Here is a 22,684-nt window from a genome sequence, read left to right as displayed (position 1 = left end):
TGAAGCCCTGGAACAAGCACATAGGGACGTGGAGGCGGGGTTGTTCCAGCCCGAAAGAGAGAACGATGAGCTGACATGCGCCCTTGGGAACAAAGAACACACCGGACGAACACGAGGAACAGAAGGCTCCGTTCCGTGGAAGTATGGCTTTCCTGCGGAAAGGAAGAGATTTCCTGATAAAAGCCATGAGAGGAGAAAGGCAAGGGAAACAGACCGTCTAGCTAACTTAGAGGAGGGTATGAGCACCATGAAAGCCCAATTAACCATGGTAACCCAAGTACTTACATCTCAGATGGCTCAGGGGCAGGCTGTAGATCCTGCATTGCTCAATGCCCTCGCCCCGCTGCAATCTCAACCACACCGGAAAAGCAGCGTGGCTTCCTCTCAGCAGGTGGATAATGATGATGATGATGACCAGGTGGTCGAGCCTCCTCGCTACCCCCCCGTGGATGATCTCACTGAGAGCCGTCCTTGTGAGCTGCATGTTAAAGTTTTCAACCTATCCTTCAAGGCGGCGGTCGGCATCCTCTTACCTATAAGGTCTTACCATTGCCGTCCGGTCCAAGACGACTTTGCTGTTGTGATGGTGGATGAAGTGTTGAGAGATTATGAGGGGTTGGTGCTTGAGCACCCTGCAGGTGAAGATGGGGAAATCAAAGAACTGGGAGAAGCCCGTAGAACCACCGTGCAATGGCGGAAGGAGAACATTGTGTTTCCAGGTGAGAAGCCAACAAGCAGGCCACCTCCGCCTCCTCCGCCACCTGTGCAGTCTCCTCCGCGTGATGATTCTCCTCTGCACGATGATGATTCCCCTATGCATGACCAGTCTCCTCCGCGTGAAAATACTCCGCCGCCTCCTCTTCCTCGTCAGGAGACTCCGCCGCCTCCACCTAAGCAAAAGAGGAAGCGGTCCGCGGCACCTCCTACAGCTCCGAAGAGATCAACAACTCCAATGAGGGCACAGACTCCAGAGTTGTTACCACATGAGCAGACTGAAGAGCAAAAGGCGTTTCTTGCGCCGAAGAAGATGTTTATTCCACCGCAGACAGTGAAGCACTTTGCCGAGACGAGAATGAAGAGACCTGAGCTGAGAGCTGATTATGACCGCTCTCTTGGACAGTCCTCTAGAGCGAGCAAAGAAGCAAAAAAGTCACCCAGCCTTGGACAGCAGGACATTCTGTGCCGTACCCCACTTCATCGTGGAGCCCTATCATGATCCAGAGACGGCATCGATGATCGAACGGGCGGCTAGAGCTCAGGGAGCATCAGTTGAGTACGAAGATTACTATCCAACGGCTCAAGTGGTAAACAAGTATAGATACGGATCTGATCTCGTCAAACCTGGCGAGCTCGCGCGTCTAGGGACTCAGATGCGAAGGTTGCATGAATGGTACCTAAAAGCCTGTTGAAGAGGTGATGCCTACCTCACGGTGTATCTTAGAGATGAGCATTACTTCCGGGGGAAAGACGAGATAAACCTTGAGTTAGAAGAACTGTTTCAGTTATTCAATCAAGACGCCCTCGACAAAGCTGTCATCAGTTGCTACTGCCTGTAAGTGATTTATTTGTGTAATTAAGTTTGTAGCTCATTCATTTGCACTAACAATTATCCTCATTATATTCTTTGTGTACGCTATACATTTAATTATGCAGAATGAAGAAGCTGGAATACAAAAGAGGCAAGCTCCTACCGCTGGGGTTCATAGACCCAAACACAGTTCATGAAGTTACGGTTCGAGACTTCGCCAAGGACACAGAGGACAACATCGTAATGTTTTTAGAGAAGCAAGCAGACAAAGAGGATATATTCTTTCCCTACAACTTCAAGTGAGTGTTATATATAATATACATTATGCTTGTGCACCTTCCACTTTATTCTCGTAATCATTGAGTTATGCTTGTGCAGATTCCACTTTATTCTCCTAATCATTGATCTTCGCCTTGGAGTCGTAAAAGTCATGGACTCGAAACGTAAAGAATATGCGGAATGGGCGGACATGGCTGCCATCCTCCAGAGGTAGTTTCAATCAATTTCGTATTGGCATCTTCATCTGTTCTAATTTGAAGATATCATCAACTAATCAATTACTCATTTACTCATTATTTTTTGCCGGGCAGGCCTTGGAAATGGTTCATCAATACTGTTCCGGGTAAATGGAAACCGGAGCTTACATTTGAAGATTACCCTGTAAGTAGTACTATATATATAGCTATGTCCGTGAAACTTTATATATGATATTTACTTTCAATACGATGCTTGATTATTAGTTTGATCGAACTATTTTTTCGTAAAGTGTATGAGGCGGGAACCCGGGAATAACTTATGTGGATACTACGTCTGCACCTTCATTCGTGACATGGCCTGTCCCAAGGGTGGGGATGCCCGTATACTCCAGACTCGTGTACGATAACAATTTTTCACAATTAATCTTAATTAGTACCATCTATTGTATTGAGTTCCATTCATATATTGATCTCCTTTTTTAAATATAGATGATACGCCTGCGGGACACTCTCATAACGGAGGATCAAATAAAAGCAATTCAAGAGGAAATCGCGAGATTCTTTATTACCGAGGCCCTTACCCCAGGTGGAGAGCACTATCGGCAGATCGTGACGGCGGAGGATATTCGTCGAGGAGATGTTGTATTGTAAATATGCATGCATTACGTGTACTGTGTTGACGATGTCGTGTACTGTTGACGATGTCTATATATATTCATGACGATTTTTTGTGGTTTCTTGAATGATATATATGCATTGCTGAAACTCTGCCGCGGCAGAGAAACGCCCTGTTTCTCTGAGAAACGCTGGTACAGCCTAAACCTGTGCCGCGGCAGAGAAATAGCAATTCTCTGCCGCGGCAGAGAAACCTAGGCCCGGTTCGTACCACGAACCGGGACCAAAGGCCTTACACCGCGAGCTCCCTGGCTGCACCACGTGTCGAGGCCTTTAAACCCGGTTAAACTTTGAACCAGGACTAAAGGGTACCCCCTTTAGTCCCGCCTAATTGGTCCCGGTTTGGGAACCGGGACTGAAGGCCCAAATGGACCGGGCCTATTGCCCCTTTTTCTACTAGTGCCTACCACAACGAGGAGGCCAAAGACGACAGCGACGACAGTGATCATAGAAGGTGCTTCTGCTTCTACACGCAAGTCTATTATTCCCTAGGACTGTACGAGTGAACACGAGAGACGGTGTCGTCGATGATTGCTCAGCGTGCAACTTTCGAATTCACGTGCACTTTCTTAGTGGACAGCTTTAAGGTTGCAAAGACAATGTTTAGTCATTAATTAGGGCTTGTCTTGTTGGACTTTGAAGTGGATTAAAGGGAATTAATTTTGTCTAAGTTGATCTGTTTTTCGATTAGATTTAAGAGTAAATTCCAGTTTATACACCATAGTTTGTTATTTTTGACACTAATAACCCCATTTAGCAAGTTTTCATTCCAATTACCCAATTTTGCGAAAGTTCAGCCAAATTTTACCCTAACTAATATATTTTTTACACCATGTTGTTGAACTATTGACTGTAAAGAGCATCTGTTGCTATCCTACAAACAAGATGCCCGCGACGAACCACCATGGCTTACTCTTCATGGGACGGTGACAATGTAAGTCTTGTCCACCAAGCTGCTATGGTGCATATCAAATCCATGCAAATGTGTGTGCGTGATGGAAACAGTCACACATATGTCAGCCAGTCTATGAGGGTGTTAAAAGTCTATGCGGAGGGGGTTGCTAGGTGCAATATGACTATGAATAAGCACTGAGTTATTGGCTTTTGATTAATGATCAGCTAAAGCAAGACAACAGCTTTTCCTTTTTTGAGGGAAGACACGATGTGTCCCTCATGGTAGAATATACATCAGCGTGTCTATCGGAAAAGTAGTTGCACTCTATGGGAAGGAGGAGAAATTGATTGTGGTAAATTATTCTTAAGCACGCGAACATGGTATAGCAGCGTGGTTGATTCTTTGATTTTCCTTTTATTTTAAAAATTAAACAAATTGGAGTGTGACGTGTACCTGATGCTGGGGACCCATCGATAAAAATGCTCATAAAAATTTAAAGGGGTATAAACTAGCAGAACTTTTGCTAAATGAGGTAATTAGGATGAAAACTTTCTAAATAGAGTAATTAGTGTCAAAATTTTCAAAGCAAGGGGTAAAACCCGGAATTTACTCTAGATTTAATTATTGAGGTCCAACCAACAAGAATAAACATGAAAAAGTGTGGCCTCTAAGCATCCCGGAGGTTCTGAGTGTACGCCCTCTGATCGATGTCCTTGTTCACCAAGGACGCATGCCCGCAACAGCCATAGGTTGGAGAGCCATATTTTGGAACACATTATTGTTCCGCTCTTTCTAAATTCCCCAATGGTGTAAATTATCGTTCCGACATCTCTTTCTTTTCTCCTTAGGGAGGTGCGATATCGTGTCTTCCCACCAGTCATTGATGCATATCCCTCTTGAAGGTGTAGGTACCTGGATGGCCCCTTCCATGCAAATGTTTGCTCCCTAACCGCGGATCCTGGTCCTTGCCGACGGGAGGACTTTGCCTTTTGTTGTTTTTCTCAGTCTGTTTAGAGTTTGTGTCCTATTCATAAAGGCATGGCGGTGGCGAATCTTTGAAGATGGAATAAAGTTTTGCCGTCTAGCCTCCGTTCCGGTAAGGCATCCAGCATCGTCAAAGGGCGCGTGGAGGGTTGTCTCCGACGGATCTCGTTGGAATTGGTCCACGTTCTTTCTGATATATGCTTCTCTTCATCAGCGATGGTTGTTGCTCTATTGCGTTGGTCATTTGGGCCTTAGCACGACAATTTCTTATATGTCTACTACAACAAGTACTACTATGACAAAAAAAAATTCTGAGTCCAATGAGGGAGGGGCAAACATCGTGACGCGCCTTCGGCCCGTTCGAGTGATTGTAGTCTTCGCTAGGTGGTCCAAAGAACTTCTTGTAATTTTTATTAATTTGAGTTTTCTTATTTGTCAAGGATCATAAATAGATTAGTGGACTTTTCGCAAAAAAAATCAAATTCCCAAATAAGCCAGCCGTTCCTCTTATCTTTGGTGTTGGGAAGTAATATGTGGTGTTCTAGTACATATCTATTTTATTATAAGTTATCCAATTTTTGGCCACTCTTATATTTTTAAGGTCAAAGATTGTTCTCTCTACTCTCTACCGTATATTTTTGTACTATCAAAACCGTCTAGGTATGGTCATTTGTGCAATTATAAGGTGACTTTGATAGGAATTGAATGTACTACCCAGCCATTCTAGGTTTGTATCCTCACGGATGCAAATTTGAGTTCTTATTAAAAAAATAGCTAACAGAGCCTTTACCTACGACATTCCTTCCAAAAAAATAATTACTGCGGAGTAGTTTTGATGATGACATGACCACGGTTTGGTACATGTGCCAACTTATGAGCAGGAAAAATTAAAATTCTAAGAAAAAAGGGGAAAGGCTAAAATAACATTTTTTGTGGGATGATAAAAACACGATACTGAAATACAAAAACTAAAAATTCATAAATATACCAAAAAATTTAGTGGAGATTGTAGGAAGTTCAAAAATTACAACACAAAAAAAAATATCAAAATATGAAGTTTAGCCCAATAAATTAAGGTTTTAGCGTTTTCATTTTAAAATTGTAAATTTTTTCCTACCTTTCGAAAATTAAAGGCTCTACTTTTTGTTTCATGAATCTATGTTTCTTATAAAATATCATTTGATAAATGGTCCTAATTTTTTTAAAATTCCCTAACCTATTCTGTAATTTTTATTTCCTTTTTATCTTGGTTATTTTAGACATAAAAATGGTTGCGCAAGCATAACAACTCATGTGAAAGTTCCAACGTACGAGTTATATATTATGATCAAATATTCAGTGGAAACCAAGGTATAATGACAACCGGTGAAAACCAAGTAGAAACCACGTTCAAAACATTTTAAAAAAATTCTAAAGAACACACTACATTGAGGAATTGATGTTCTACTTAGACGTAGAATTTAGAGTCCAAGATAATAACTAATGGATACCAAAGTTTAGAATGAATAGAGATAAACAATTAAACATCACTATTCATGTATAAATATTTTTTCCTTATTGTTAGATATATATTTCAATAACTTCTAACCACTGTTCAAAAACTTGGCCAATTCAGCAATTACTAGGCCGATTAATCGCTACTAGGAGCCTCGATTACCATTAATCGCTTGTGTTAATCCTTTAGCCCGATAAATCATACCGAAATTCTGATTACTAGGTATTTTCCGATTAACTACCACACTTGGTAAAAAAAAGCTACAAAATTTTCAATGCATATCGACAGGTGCTACCCCTCCCCAATAAAGTAGGTTTTGCGAAGCTCCCGCTTGAATGCAGCCTCTAGCCACTTGATTTCCACTGTCTCCAACTGGTTCCTTGCCCTCCGAGACCAGTTAGTCGTAGTTGCCCAGACCTCAGATACAGGAGCTCGACCACCTTGAGGAACTCATGCAGGAGCTCGACGACGCCTTCAATAGGTTAGGTGGTTGAGGTGTAAGAGGGGTCATACCCTAGGTTGGTGGTGGGAGAAGATAAATTTCAAAAGTGAGAGGAGAAGAAGTGGAAGGAAGGAACGCGGCTTCGGCTAACTAGTGGATTCTGATTCACTCATGACCTTGAAGATTAGGTCACGGAGGAGAAGCGTACATGTTTTTCTAGGATTTTAGGCTCTACAGAAGTAGGACCAGACATATAGAGGCCCATATACTATTATTTTTCTTATACAAACTGTTCTTAAGTGATAAGTTGTGTAGGTTGTACCGATTAATAGCCGATCGATCAGATCAGCTAATCATGTAAATTCCAATTAATCGTTACTCTCAACCCAATTGAGAGCAAGCTAACGACTACCGATTTTCTTACCTAGATCAAACAATATCGATGTGTTTGCATCAGTACATCGAAACTCACCTTCGGGAATGAAAATCCCTAGTTTGACGAGATTGAGCTTTTCAGCATCGGTGCAAGTGCTACAGACCCTTCTTGAAGGCTTTATCCTGGGTCCTGTACTTTTCATTGCTCGGTCATGCGTGATAGGGTTTGTGTTAGGATTGTGAACATATTGTCGTGAAGTGGTCCATTTAATTTGGATGGCCTCGGGTTTTGATTTACTTTTTGTTGGCCTTGCTTGTCATTATTGATCAATGAATAATACATATGGATATGTGTGCGTGTCAATGTAAAGGCCAGATCGAGTTCATCCTCAATTTTGATTTTTTAAGAACTTTCTGAACATGCTTTCCATGGAATAATTTATAGCTTGGTTTCACCGTATACCTTATCATAAGTTAGCGATAGAAATGAGCGTGATTAGTTGGTGCCGCCGAATAAGCTGTTAGGACTACTAACCTTTGATCATTTTCCGTTTCGAGTGGTCACTTCGGTGCATGCATGATTGGGCGTGCCACGGCTTGTCCAGAACCGAAATTCATTACTCATCCACAAAGCTTTAGGGTGATATCATTACCATGATTGAGCTGAACAAGATCTCTCACCAACCAAATGTTAAATTTCGATAGATCTATCACGAAATTGCACCGACAGTGCTACGCTACGCGGAGGTAGAGTTTGCTTAGTGGGTGGCGTGATGGATCCCATATGCAAAGACACTTCTCATCTGATTAAATCCTCAACAGCCAAACGATAGCACGGTAGCTTGCTCTAAATAGCGTTCTATATGGAATGGAAAATGGGATCTGCAGATATGAGAAATACTTAGGAGTTTCAGATACGACATATCAAGATTGCATCGAAATGGGCTGGGAACCAACGCCAGTGAATACCAGCACACAGCAAGCGACAGGGAAATGCGATGCCCTCTGTTAATTCAACCGGGGGTGTGCTCCGGTGTCCCCCCCTTAGCTCCACGGTTCTGAGAAGTTGGAGCTGCTCTAACTTTTAGTATAATTACGTGAAGTTGAATTCGTGAAATATAAAAATGCAGAGCACACTGTTGCGCACCTGAGCGCTTAAATCTTTGGCTGAAAGTTTATCTGGCCCGTGGCGAAGTACTTCCTGGCGGTGGAGTTGGCCTGGCCACGACGGTGAGGATGGCTATGGCGGCGGCGCTGAACCACCCGGCACTACCGTGACGTTCCAAAACACCGGGTAATTAGAAATATTGAAATGCGCTCAAGAGAGGAGAGGGATTTAAAAAGTTAACTGCAAGCTGCTCTAACTTTTGGTACACAAACATAAAAAATACGGAGCACCGTAATTTACATCCGACTGCTACTGATTTGACTTCATCGCAACATGATTTACATTTGTCGCTACTGAATCATGTATTCCGGCGAACGAGTCGACGTACCTTCAGCTGAAGTTAAACTTGTCCGATTCGTTCTCGCTGCCACGCAAATCGAGTTGTAGCTCGCTGCCTCCACCACCAGGAGCTTGCTGTCGCTGCCACTACGTCGCGCGTCGCCTCACCCACGACGAAGTTGGTTGAGGCGGTCACAACAAGTTTCTGGCGGCGTCGAGAACAAGCTACAACTCGATTTACGCGGCAGCAAGAATGATTCAGACAAGTTTGACTCCGGCTGAAGGTAAATTCATTCGTTTGCCGGCGGCCTCGATTCGGTGGCGGCAAGCGTGAATCACGCTGCGATGAAGTCAAATCGGGAAGAGTCTGGGCATTGGGAAACATGCCCGAGAGATGAGGGGGAGAAAGATAAAACGTGCGTAACATTTTGGTCACTTATCGGTGGCAGTGGAACGTAAATAAACAACAAATCCATGTTTTTTGTTCTGCGGAAGCAACTCCACGTATTTGTACCAAAAGCTGAAGCAACTACACATATTTGTACCAAAAGCTGGAGCAACTCCACGAATCAAAAGAAAAAACCTGGAGCAGCTCCAATTTTTTTGAACGATGGAGCTGAAGGGGGGGACACCGGAGCAATCACGATTCAACCGTAGTCGCCCAGTGGTGCTACAACTTCAAGTCTCCAACTTATCGTCTATAGGCATATACAGCTGTGGTTAGATCTAATCCACCGTGCTAGCGATCCTGCATACTCGATGGATAATCAGTTGATCCGATAAGAAGAATTATACTTTACTTCTAAATTAATTTATCTAATGTGTCTTCTATGATTTAGCACAAAGGAAGGATTATGTACACCCTCTAAAATGAAACAATTGCGGGTTTACCCAGGAGAGAAAGCAACCAGAAATGAGACGCAAGCCACAAGGTATCAGGAAATTGATGATCCTGCAGCTAAGACTTGAGAATGTACAAAAGAAGCCTTGAAACTCAAGGCTTTACGGACCTTGCGGTCATGATGTGAGTAAGAGGACTGAAGATGTCTCCCTAAGGCAATGACAGATAGACAGACACCAACATGATAGTGAGGAATAGGAATAAAATCTACACATGCAATTGCGTGTTGGCACTTGGCAGAAGAAATAAAGGAAAATGTAACAATAATACAGATTGCATTTTCAGCAATATGACTTCTCTCTGCAGATTACAAAGCCCGGTGGGTCAGAATGCTCTGCCGTCCAGGTCGCCATCAATTTGGTAATTTCCGTTGGGCAAGGTGATAGGGTTGTTGTGAAAGACGTACCAACTTCTTTGGATTGACAACTCAAGTGATAAGAGTAACAGGGCATATTGCTGTTTGACACCAAGACATGTGTTTCGCAGCCGAAAGTCCAAGTTTTATGCTTGATAAAGAAGCCTTACTAATTTTGGCTCTGAGAAGAAGCATCAGTTCACTCAATGCATCATCATTAATCAACTTGCTTCACAGCATCATCTACATATCATCATCATCAGTTTTCTGCCTTTAAAACAACATGGTGGCTTTGGCACTGGCAAGCAGCAGAGGGAAGATTCTCTTTTGACAAATTAAACTGAAGTTTAAGAAAGATATTACAGTAATACACATTAGTGAAAATTAATCACGATTAATTTATTATTTACGTGAATAGGAACCCTTTCTCAGTTGTTTGGTGGCACTGGGAAATATATTAAGAATGATGAAAGTGCACCTAACAGAGTACTACAGTAGAACTATACCAGCAACCCCAATCTCGTTCCTTCTGTTTATTTTTTTGGTAGGAAGCATCTGGTCATCTCTCCACCAATACATACAACTAACCTTTATTTTTATTTCACTAATATTATCCATTTGAATGTATATCATTGTCATCATTAGTCAGCCTGCACCCTGCAGGATCTAGATGACTGAAAATAATTCAGTAGTTATATCAACCTCAGTTTTTGATTTGAGATGCTATCGACCTTTATTTTTGGAGAGAATGCTATCAACCCAAGTTACAGTGAAAATTCATAGACTAATGTTAGCGAGCGAATGACGAACAATGATAAAGCGTGAAAAATATGATAATAACTAAATTCTACACTTTATCTAAAGAACAGAATAAAAATCCAGTGTCTGTACGACCCATCTCTTTCTCGCTGAAGGATGCCTAGATATTGCGAAAGTGAAAGCAAAAACTGCCAACCAAGACGAAGGTTAAACGTCTCCATCCATTTGTAAGAACTTATAGTTCTGTATTTTCCACCGAGTCACCGACAGAGTCATGCGCCTTACAACGGTGGTAACCCAATCCACATCCAATCTGTTTATCATCTTAGATCTAGGGCCTAGAGAGGAGTACAGATATCATCGAAAATAGAGGTGCTGAAATGACAGATGCAAAGTACATACCTTATCACAAGGAACTCACCTTTCACTAGCACATTTAATAGAAGGAAGTGCACATAGAAAAAACGGTCCATTAAACCCTTACCCTGCTTCTGTCAGTCCGCAAATAGACACTCTGCTGGAGTGTTATCGTGTCCAACCGAAAAGGCCAAATTATTTGACTTGCCAAAAAGTACAAAGTATCCATCTTCAGAAAACAGTGAGCTAACTAACCCTTTCCTGCTTCCTTTCTGTTGCCCACTCCGTACACCGTACCTTTTGTTTTCTAGGCTTAATTCCACGAGGCATGAGATAGCACATGTAAGTACCATGTACCCTATAAGATATCGAAAACATGTGGCATATCTAATCAACAGATCAGATCTGTTCAAGAATACTTCCACGACAAACTTCAACAGCTAAGACATGTTATCGCGTCCACGCCAAATGATTCATTCAACAGCTGCGCAGCCATTCATTTAACACATCGGCACATGCGCAAGAGCCCACGCAGAATATTTGGTAGGCGAAGATATAAAAGTTTTTGCTTGGGGATAAGGCACATGCTCCATGCAAGTGTATGTATCAGGCTACCTAGCAGCTTGCCTCACGCAATTTCCTTACACCAAAATATGTGATCTTCAGTTAGTTGCTCACAGCTCCATCCTGCCAGGAATTCTTATCGTCGGTTGTTCCTATCCGCGCGTGCCCGGATGGAGATCCTATCCATAAAAATGTAACGAGAAGGTGAGGTGACAGTAAGAAAAGTTGTGATCACCTTGTGTAGTTGTGCTTACAGGAATTGGACTAGGGAGTCTGAAATTCTAATTTCTGAACCAGCACTAGGAACTGGGTATTAGCACTCCAACTTTCAGATCTTCGTACCAACCATTCTTGTATCAAAAAGAAAATCTTAGCAATCTGAGACACCTAGGATGCAAGCAGGATGTGGTTAGCCCAAATTTCCCAATCACACACTATAATACCGACATCAGAACACGTCAAGTTTCGACTTCAGACGCTGATCCGGGTCTTAGCAGGTGCACAGCAATGGTCCTTCGTAAAGCTGCATATAAACATCAGGTTGGCATCTGAACGAAGGAAGGGAGTGTCACTCACTTGTTTGTTCTCCTTCGTTCGTTTGCTTCTTTCGTGATTTGTGGGCTTGGGCGGCCAGCTGAACACCAGTCCTTGGAAACACAGTCGGCTGCACCATTTGAAGGAAACAACCAATTCAGATAAAACAGGGACAATTAAGTGATAGTGCGTAACTTTCTCTTAGCTTAAGGGACCATGTTACTACACCTTTCGTGCAATCATGAACCAAATTGTTATGAATCTGCAGAAGCAAACCAGCAATGTAGAGCTTAAGTTGAATTAGTATTCCATGATGAACCGGAATGTAATGTCTTTTCCTCACTGGATGTGAATTGGACGGCTGGGAGAGCGTCCGTGATGATATTGAGACAAGATTTAGAAAACAAAAATTCATTTGACGGCTGAAACAGACACTTCAGCTACTAGTACATTACAAGCCTACCATAATGGTATTGGTGGCCTAGCTCAAAGCTGTCACAACAAAACGTAGGGCCAGTGACAGGGACTAGTATCTATCAGGTCGGTGATAGCAAATCCATTTCAGCAACTCAGGACCCATCAGCGGGGATAAGAGTGCTGCACAGTAGCATGCTTTTCGTTCATCAACTCTCAATAGTTCTGTTCTTTGATTGAATAGCTCGACAAGTCGGAGTAGAAGGCAGAACTTGTCAAGTTGGCATTTAAGGGCCTTATTTTTGGAAAAACATTTAAAGGGCATTTTTTGTTCTCCTTATCCATTCTTGGAGAAGATGTAAAGATACACTCAAGCTTTGGTTTGTGACAAGGATGTGTAGAAGTTATTGCAATCTTATCTGTCAAGCTCCGTGTTCTACTGAAACTTGGACGTCACTGCGAAAATGTCTGCACTGTGCGAATATTTGTTGACTTACATGAAAGGGGATCACTGATATCCGACAACAGCGTGACACCAAAATCACCTCCAACCCAAAACATGGCCGCAGCTACATCATGAAGTACCGGGAACGTGACGACAAATCAGCCAATGGTAGGTTTTAGGTTGAAAAGAACAGACTAAGATGGTACTAGAAGTTAATCATGGACAGTGACCTCATCCCCTTCTTATCTCTGACTAGATGTTCAGCTAGGCATGCAACGGGTAACTCGCTCTATTTCAAATAATGCAATTGCACAGTTACCACTCAAAATTTGCTAGTCTCAAATCCACATGGTACCAGTTCAATCATAGGATCCAGTTTGTGACCCTCTGATTGTACAAACAAATTCCGTTATTCCGTCAGAACCAACATATGAACATGAAAAATTCAGTTGAATACCTCATTCGATAGTAGGTAAATTACGATGTGGGGTGAAAAAATTGCAATGGAGGATGCAAGGAAGGTATTGAAGAAAATCGGCAGCAACATGTGCAGCCGGCGAGACGGTAAGGGCATGACTGAATGAGCAGCAAAGTCCTCGCTAGGCCGGCAGTGTTGGAGTGGACAAGTTTTCTTGAGTGGAACTGGAGTCTCGAGTGGACAAGAGAGACCGAAAGAACAAACCCATGTGTTCAATCGAAGGAATATAACAGACAAAGCCCAGTGTCCACAAACGGTGGACGGAGAGGCACGAAGGCTCCTGGCCCGAAATAGTTCAGCAGGCTAGCTGGGCCTACGAGTGGTGTATGCAGGATGATAACATTAACATCTTTTTGTTCCCCTATCTCGAAAAAAAAAACATCTTTTTGTTCCCTAAAAAAATCAATATCTTTTGGAAGATCAAAATTTAAAAAAATTCATCTCTTGAAGCTAAATTTGATCGCTTATCTGTCTTCACTGTCGGGTTTATTTGAGCGAGATATTCGAAACTAGACCGATGTTGCCATATTTTAACATTTATTTTCGTTTATAGAGTTGTCACTTGTCACCCAACGGTTTGATAAAATTGACGTAGTGTTGGTACTTATGTTAAGCACATGTTACAACATAGGCTTCACCTTTTGTATTAGTGTAGCAAAAGAGACCTACTTTATTTTTTTAAACATAATCATATGTGAAACATATTCGAGGATCTCATCAGCGCGAAGCCAATATGGAATTTTACAAGTTGAACAACCACTTTTGTAAAACATAGGCAAAAGCTTTGTACCAATCTATTAATTGAGAAGAAGATGTCCAGTTAATTAACGGGAAACTAGGAGAAAACCGTTATAGCAAAAACACAAACGAACAACAACCACACATGAAACTTCCCTACGGAAAGACAAACCAACACTCTCTTAACCTTTTTCAACCGCGAACTATATAAACACACTGAATTGGGCCTCTCAAGCAGCTACGGAAGCCTTCCTTCAGATGACACCTCTTCTTTCTTTTGCCCTTGAAAGACTTCTCCGCACTCATAGTGACAGACTCAAGTGAGAGAGAAACTGCACCATCCACTACACCACTCTCACTGAAGTCTAGGATATGGCTAGATGGTGTTGTGGGTATATTTTATGGGTATATCAACAGCATAGCCTAGATCCGGCAAGCCCGGGTGGCCCACAGACGGTGATGTGGCATGTGGCCCATCGGGCAGCCCAGTTGCTGAAGATCCTGAAGGATGAAGTCCAGCCCAGGAACAGGAAGCCGGATCCCAACCGACCTACGAAGGAGGCTGGATCCGTGAAGCCCATGAAGTATCCGGATCCAGCACGTTCTTAGAGGAAGGCGGATCCTTGACATACACGGCAAGATATTGTACCGTAGTTAGGCAACTTGTATTCCGGCTAGGACTCTTCGTGTAAACCCTAGATCCGTGCGTATTTATAAGCCGGATCCCGGGAGCCCTAGAGGCACAACCAAACTCATTATAACAACGCGAAAGCGCCCAGATAATTCCAGACAAGCAGCAGTAGACCCTGTCATCGTGCAGGTGTTCCGAAGCTGGGTAAATCGCGTACCATCGTCCCGTGTGCACTCCGCCCTCTGGCCCCTACTTCTTCTCCCCCTCGTGAGGATCCCTCCTCCGAGGCACCTTCGAATAGGCAACGACAGTTGGCGCCCACCGTGGGGCCAGCGGCATCTGGAGGCCGGAACCGGGAGGGTTCCGCCATGGGAAGCTACGACGGCACCATTGTTGTGGGGCGCGTCCTTTACGCCGGAAACCTTCCGATCGTCCCTCCGGACGAGTGCTGGATTCCGGCTAAGACAAACCCCGTCAAGCTCTCCATCGTCCCAGTCGGCGGCATATACATCTTCATCGTTGAAACCGTCGATTCCGATGGGAACGCTCTGGTAAGTAACGCTGACGCGACCGCCGCTGAGCAGGACGCAGTCGCGAAGATCCGATCTGAGATGCAGGAACTTCCTAAGGAAGATTCCGCCTTAGATCTGGAAAAAACAAAACCCACCCAATCCGCCCCTGAGCAGGAAACAAAGGTGGAAGACCAACACAGATCCGCCTGGGTCTCCCAGGTGTTAGAGAAGTAAAGGTGTCACTTCGTACACTTCTTAGCCCACACCGCAGGAGCCGCCCCTCAAGAAGCCGGAGCAGGCCCCTTGCAGGTTGACGAACCGGAAAATAACGCTGCTCCGGATCAGCAGGAGGCTGTCGGAGAAAGCAGCGATCCGGGTGAAGAATCAATCCTGGGCAACCTAAGCCCAATTTCCGGGGATACCCCTTCCATGGATACTGAAGAGTTCGATCGCAAGGTGAAGAAATTTGGATATGGTGATCAGCCTGAAGTTGAATCCGCCCAGCCTAAACAGGTTCTCGCAACCTTGGCGGCGCTGGATCAACGGGAATCAGAGGATGAAAATACCCACTTCGACCCACAGCCATCCCATGCAGGATGTAATAACCCAGAACATAGTAACAACGAAGGGTAGATTTAGAAATGGGATGTGCATTTCATCGCAAAACGGGGAAATTTTCGCGCCTTATTGCAACTAAACCTAAGAGGGATCGAGGTTCACTCTCATTTTGCACTTAGGGTTAGGCAATGTGAGTTAGGGAAATTTCGACATGATCTCTTTTGTATCTTCTTGATTTGGGGAATGATTTCATTTGACAAGTGTTAATACATTGAACAATAAGCATTAAGCAATATAAATATGGAATTCACAATTCAAACACAACTTATGAATTCAAATGACTTTGAATTTCAAATTTAATATTAAATACAATATTTAATCAAGAATATAAACATTACATAAGACAAAAGCTCATAAACAAAACTTGAGCTTTATTGATACACAACACAGAATACATTGTCTTTACAATATTCTTGATACAAGAATTGAGGAATAATAAACAGAAATGAAAAAGGAAAATTACAAGTTTGTACTAAACTAAAACCTAGACTAAATGCCTTGAAGATTATCGTCTGGTCATATTCAACTTCAAACCTGCAAAACAAAACCACAAGTGCTAGCCAGAATGTTAAATATTAGAAATTCAGTTTGGACAGAGTATAGTCATCACAGAAATTCAGTTTGGACCGAACCAACTGTCACTGCACACTTGTGCTTGTCCAAAGCCTGGACAGCACAAGATAAGAGCAAGCAGACCAAACCTGAGCACCACCAGAGGGCTCAAGTTTCAGCATATGAGAGCACCAGCTCATGTGTGCTATGCAAGGCACAGCAAGGCCATGCAAGGGCTTAGTCACAAAACAAGCCAGGCTTGTGTGTCAAGGCCAGGGTAGAAGTAGGGTTCATATAAAAGCAGCACCAACCCTAGAAACTGTAGCAGTCGACCAGATAAGGAATTCACCAGGTAAGGGTGAAGCTAGAGCAACACAGAGTTCATCCAGTTCTTGCTCAAGAACAGCATCAAACACACAAACCCTCAGCCACCAGAAATCATGGTGACCTAGAAGATCAACCAGGACTGGAGGTGAAGGGCTGTGAACAAACCACAAGTCTGCACCAACACAAAATCTCATTCTAGGAGCTGGAACAAGGTATACCAAGTTCCTGTAACAGATCCAATGGATCTAATCCATAAATATGCATGATACAGTCATGGGGTTGAGCAGATGCTCAACAGGGTGAATCATCACATGGTTTTCACCAAGGATCACTGCTAGTCTAAAAAGCCACCAAAATAGAAACCATCTAGATACAGATCTTGTGCACAGAAGCAAGATCTGATGCACAGATAGCACCAGTAGATGTATTGCAATAATTAGCAGCTAGTATAGACTACACAGAAAATCCTAGGCATAACCATCAGTAAAACCCTAGATTGCATCACAGACAAGCATATTGGCATTCATACTTGGTATGATTCCCAAACATGCAAGCAAAGTTGAGTAGCCCACAAGATCCAACCAAATAAGTGAGCAACCAATCAGTAGCAAGGCTACTGAGGTCACATCACACTTAGCACCAGTTAAAGTAAAGCCAACTATAGAACATCATCATCCAGAGTTGGATTCAGATTCATTTGCTTGTTAAATCATTATGAACAGCAAATTCATATACAAGCAAGTAATTCAAATCATCACTGCATAAGCAGTTCATCATAAATTAATTTATTCAAGCATGAATATATCACAGATCCATGCTATTTACTGACAGTAGCATATTGTAAGGCAACACAGCATCAATCACTGCATCATAACCACTGGATCAAGTCCAGTAAGCTAGAATAGGCAACAGCCCAGGTATGCAGTAGCATAGTGACGCTTGGGCATCAGCATCAACAAGGAAAATGCTTCACTTAGTCATAGAATTAAACAGCAACCAAGCACTGACATTTAATTGATCAAATGGATCAATTGAATCAAGTCAAGCCACACAGATAAGCTAGCCAACAAGGAATGGTTGATCCAATGGATCAATGGCTTACACAGAAGGCACATAGCACCTCACATATTTCTCTGGCATTCACAAGTGTCGCAGAGACACAGCAGTACACCTAGACAAGCAAGTGTAGATTGCCAGCATAGCATAGCAAGATCAGAGCATGCTAGGAGCAATAGATAATCAACACATGGCATGTACAGCAAGCAAAGCAGCACTGGCCAGTACCAGAAATTGGTAGATTGGCCATAGCTTACAGAAAATGGAAGCACATGCAACATTAGGCAGCTATGGCAAGGCTCTGTGTGATCACAGGATCACCAGAGAGCAATAGAACAGGAGGGAGAAGAAGCACAGTAGCTTGGGAGGCGCACAAGCATGGAGAAGAGAAGGAGGAGGAGCAGAACACTTACATGCGCCTGGTGGCAGAGGCTATGGCATGGCGAGGCAGTGCTCGCGCGGCCATAGCAGCTGCAAGACCCAGGGTAGGCGCCGGCGTTACGCCGACGAGCACGAACACCACCACAGCAGCACGGCACGGAGACGACGGCACTGGTACTGCAAGCAGCACCGCACCAGGTCGGTCTCAAGGGGCGCGCACGTCGACGGCGAGGACGAGAGTTCGCCGGAGACCACCAAATCGCCCGAGGCGATTCTCTAGTGGATCCAGATCAGAGGCGATTCGCCAGGAGAGGAGGAGGTTGGAGAAACCACGCGGACAGATCGACAGATCGTCTCGCGGCGGTCCAGATCAGGTAGGTGGCGAAGGTAGGGAGGCCAGGAGGTGGCCGGAGCATGGCGGCGGCCATGGCGGCGACGCCATCGCCGCGGGGTCGCGAGAGGTTAGGGTTAGGGCAAGTGAGCGAGAGAGACGCGTGAGTGAGCGAGGTGGGCCGCGTCGGCGCCACCGAGCCACTATGGGGCAAGCCTTAGTGGGCTGTCCCATGGGCTTAGGTTATTGGGCTGGCCCAATAGGGGCCAGGGGGTATTTTGGACTTTTCACAATTTAGAAAAAGGCCAGAATTTCACCAGTTTTTAGTAAATAAAATACAACTCTAAAAATCCATTAAAAATTGGATTAGTGAATGAAAAATAAATCTTAACCAGAATAAAATATGAAATAGAATTTAAGAAACAAATTCAAAATTATGAATTTGAAGAATTACAATAATAACTTGGAATTTCAAACTATTATTTCCTTGTATTTAAAATTCAAGGAAAAATGTCAAATAAGTTCAAATACTTATTTTCAAACATTTCAAAAGGAAATTCTATTATTCCAAGTCATTTCTATTGAGAAAGGTATTTTTCAAATACTCTATTCCTTTTTATTCCAAAACTATAGAGGCAACTCTATGATTTCAAATCATTTTTTTGGAATGAATAAATGAATCATCAAGTGAAGTAGTTTTACTTTGAATTATATTAGTTTATGTGAATTAAAGTGGTTTACACATTAAATCAATTGCAAGTTACTGCCAAAGGCATAAATCTTAACTCAACCCTAAATTTGCAATAACTCATTGGGGTAAAGGGATTCAACATAAAATAATGCATCCATGATTGCATTATTTGGATTTTATAACATTGTCCTTACCGGACAATGATGCTTCTTACAGAACCCGAGGTCCAGGTTCCATCAACTGCATTGAACTGCACTATCTCGCAGTCCACAGGCAAGTTCACCCTTGCTCATGTCAACTTGATTATTTTCTACTACTTTAATGCAAAGCTATAAACTTATCATTCCTGCATCGCAAATAAAATGTTACTTTCCAACTATGAATATGACTATGTGGCTGGCAATGGAACCATGGTATGTGTTGATATGGTGGAGGTTCCATTGCATGGGTTATATTAACCTAGGATTAACCACCAATGCCGTCCAGTGATTCTAGCACCGTACAAACCGCGTTAACCATGAGATCTATAATGGCTCTGGGGAAGCCAGCCGTATCTTTTCCCTTCTGCATGCCAACAGACTGAAAGAGCTGCGGGGTGTTGGAGGCACTTCCGTAGGTTGGGATAGCCTTTTAAATCCCCATCCATTAGTGATGTTAGCTCTACGGTCTATGATGGATTGTCCGGAGTACACCGTGAGTAAAGCCGTATTATCGGAAGAAGTCTACTGGGGGTGTAGGGTCGGACAAAAGGGTGGGTTTGCAGTCGCGGAGAAGGCGGTGTGGGCTTGGATCTTTATACCTGGCCTCACACCAAAGGAAGTGTGAACGGGGGCAAGTCCCTGCGGATGGCAAAAAGGGTGGGATCTCTTGTGGGAAAGGTAACGCACCTCTGCAGAGTGTATCAAATTGTGGCTGTCACTCCCTGTTCCGGGAAGGGAACTGCGAACGCGGCAGGAAAGGAACTCCAAGAAGTTCTAGTCAACCTGTGAAGACTGACGGGCATAGTTTTCATAATAAAAGCAACCTTTTGAAGAAATGATTTCAAAACATGCATTGACCTGCGATTTCCTAATCAATGGTCGTAGCTAGTGCATCAAACACCTTTTTACTCTTTTAGAACTTGCTGAGTACCTCTGTACTCACTTTCTTTCGACACCCTTGCTAGACTGTGATCCGGAAGTGGAGGCCATCAACGATGGAGCACCAGAAGGAAGCTACGAGCTGGTCTACGAGGAACCTGATCTTACCGGTGGAGTTGAAGGAGTAGATTATGGGATAGTCTACGGACCCGATGACACGGAGGTGGAGAAGTAGTGATATACCCTAGCATCATAGAGCCGAGCAACGTAGAACTTACCTAAATAAGTTGTTGAGCTCTCTTTATATATGGTTATATGTTGTAATCGTACTTAAGTAGTATCTTAGGGTGTTCTCATAGGACCTGTTAGAATACCAACTTGTTAAGACAATGTTTGTAATAATATTTGGAGTGTTGTGACCTGCAATGTTTCTGTTGTACCACTCTGAGGGATATGGCAATTTGTGAAGAAGTCCCTTCACAAAGATCATATCAACGACTTGTATACTACAACATGCAGTGGTATCTTTGAGTCACCGCTGTGGTATCGAGCAAATGTTGCGACCTTAGGTTGGAAAAACCTAGTATAGGGAAGAAACCTGTAGGAGTCTAGTAGAAATAGTAAAGGATTCTCTAGAAATATGGTGATTATTCACATGAGAATAGCAAAACCATATATTTTAGTGCGATAATTCTTTATTATAGCTATTATGATGCATTATCACTACTAATCTTTTGCTTTTGTATACAGCCATAATGGCGAACACTTTTCCTAAGAGGACTTTGAGGAAGGATGAGGGATGGCTCGGTGATTATGATGGACAAATCACAGATCTCCTGCGTGGGATGCTGAAGGAACTCCATTGTGACCCACGGATACCTGTTATCAAGTATACATATTACGATGGGGAAATCCTAGCCAAGTGCAGAGTATCGGTCCAACTACCGACACAACTGCTTGAGTCGCATGATGCCATATGGAGAGGCCAAAACTATCACCACAGCCTATCACATGGCCCTATTCAAGGCAATCCTTGAGATAAGGCAACACAAGTCAGTAGAGCTGCTGTGTTCAGAGTATTCTCATATACTTCATGCCGAGGAAGATGAGGATCCCACTCTGAATCATCTGGTATTAGCACACAGGAGTTCGGAAGCTGCAGCACATCACATGGATAGCTGTAACTCTTTATTGACCACGATGTACCTTTTACACATGAAGATGAGGGGTGAGATTGAGCACATGCTAACTGAGTTCACGGACCCTGATAAAGTCCAAACTCGGATGCGTGATCTGAGGGCACAACCACAACACACTACACCTTTCTTTAGCTTAGACACCTATGTAGATTTGAGTGACCAGTTGTCCCAGAAAGATCCACTCACACCCAACTTTGTCCCACACTATCCGCATGTGTCAGCATCGTATGTGTCTGGATATGGGGGAGATGATTCCAGAAACCTAAACTGCTCGGAGTCACCAATCGAGAATTCGACTGGTTGGCGTTTCGGGGAACCATTTGGGGATGAAGGAGAACCCATCACTTGTGATACAGAGGATGAAGGAGGCGCGGTTAACCAGAATGTTAACCAAAGTTTTGGGCAGGAAGAGAAAGACACCAACTCCATTTCTTTAGATTTGGAGATGGGATTACCCAAAACATCCCAGTGCGTTGTAGGTGAGAGTTCTGGAACCAAGAAAAAGAAGAAGAAGAAGAAGATGAGAGGTCAAGTGAGTAGGAATCCTCCATGGATGGCAGAAGAAGGTGAGCTGTATCCCACTGGGGATACATACGAGTCTTTATCCAGTTACTTTGGCATGACAGATCTCTGTCTCGGCACTTCGTCCAATTCAGATTACATACCTACTGGAAGGACCTTCATTCCGGACGGTGTTCGGAAGACGAACCGCTGTACCGGATGGACCCCAGGGATGTACGCGGAGGCGAGTTATGATGACGAGGAGTAGGGCTCCAAGGAAGAATAAAGTAATCTAGGTGGTATTGTAATAGAACGTATTTTAAAATTCCGTTGGCTTGGGCTTTAAGCCAAATAAGTGGTTTATATATACCACTGCTATGGACCCATAGTCCAGGGGTGAATGATACGCGTACAGCACGCGTCCGTTGGGAACCCCAAGAGGAAGGTGTGATGCGTACAGCGGCAAGTTTTCCCTCAGTATGAAACCAAGGTTTATCGAACCAGTAGGAGCCAAGAAGCACGTTGAAGGTTGATGGCGGCGGGATGTAGTGCGGCGCAACACCAGAGATTCCGGCGCCAACGTGGAACCTGCACAACACAACCAAAGTACTTTGCCCCAACGAAACAGTGAGGTTGTCAATCTCACCGGCTTGCTGTAACAAAGGATTAGATGTATAGTGTGGATGATGATTGTTTGCAGAAAAACAGTAGAACAAGATGTGCAGTAGATTGTATTTCAGTATAGAGAATTGGACCGGGGTCCACAGTTCACTAGAGGTGTCTCTCCCATAAGATAAACAGCATGTTGGGTGAACAAATTACAGTTGGGCAATTGACAAATAAAGAGGGCATGACCATGCACATACATATTATGATGAGTATTGTGAGATTTAATTGGGCATTACGACAAAGTACATAGACCGCTATCCAGCATGCATCTATGC

Source organism: Lolium perenne, chromosome 7, assembly GCF_019359855.2.
Source record: "Lolium perenne isolate Kyuss_39 chromosome 7, Kyuss_2.0, whole genome shotgun sequence".
Taxonomy (NCBI): domain Eukaryota; kingdom Viridiplantae; phylum Streptophyta; class Magnoliopsida; order Poales; family Poaceae; genus Lolium; species Lolium perenne.
This window is presented reverse-complemented; position numbering follows the sequence as displayed.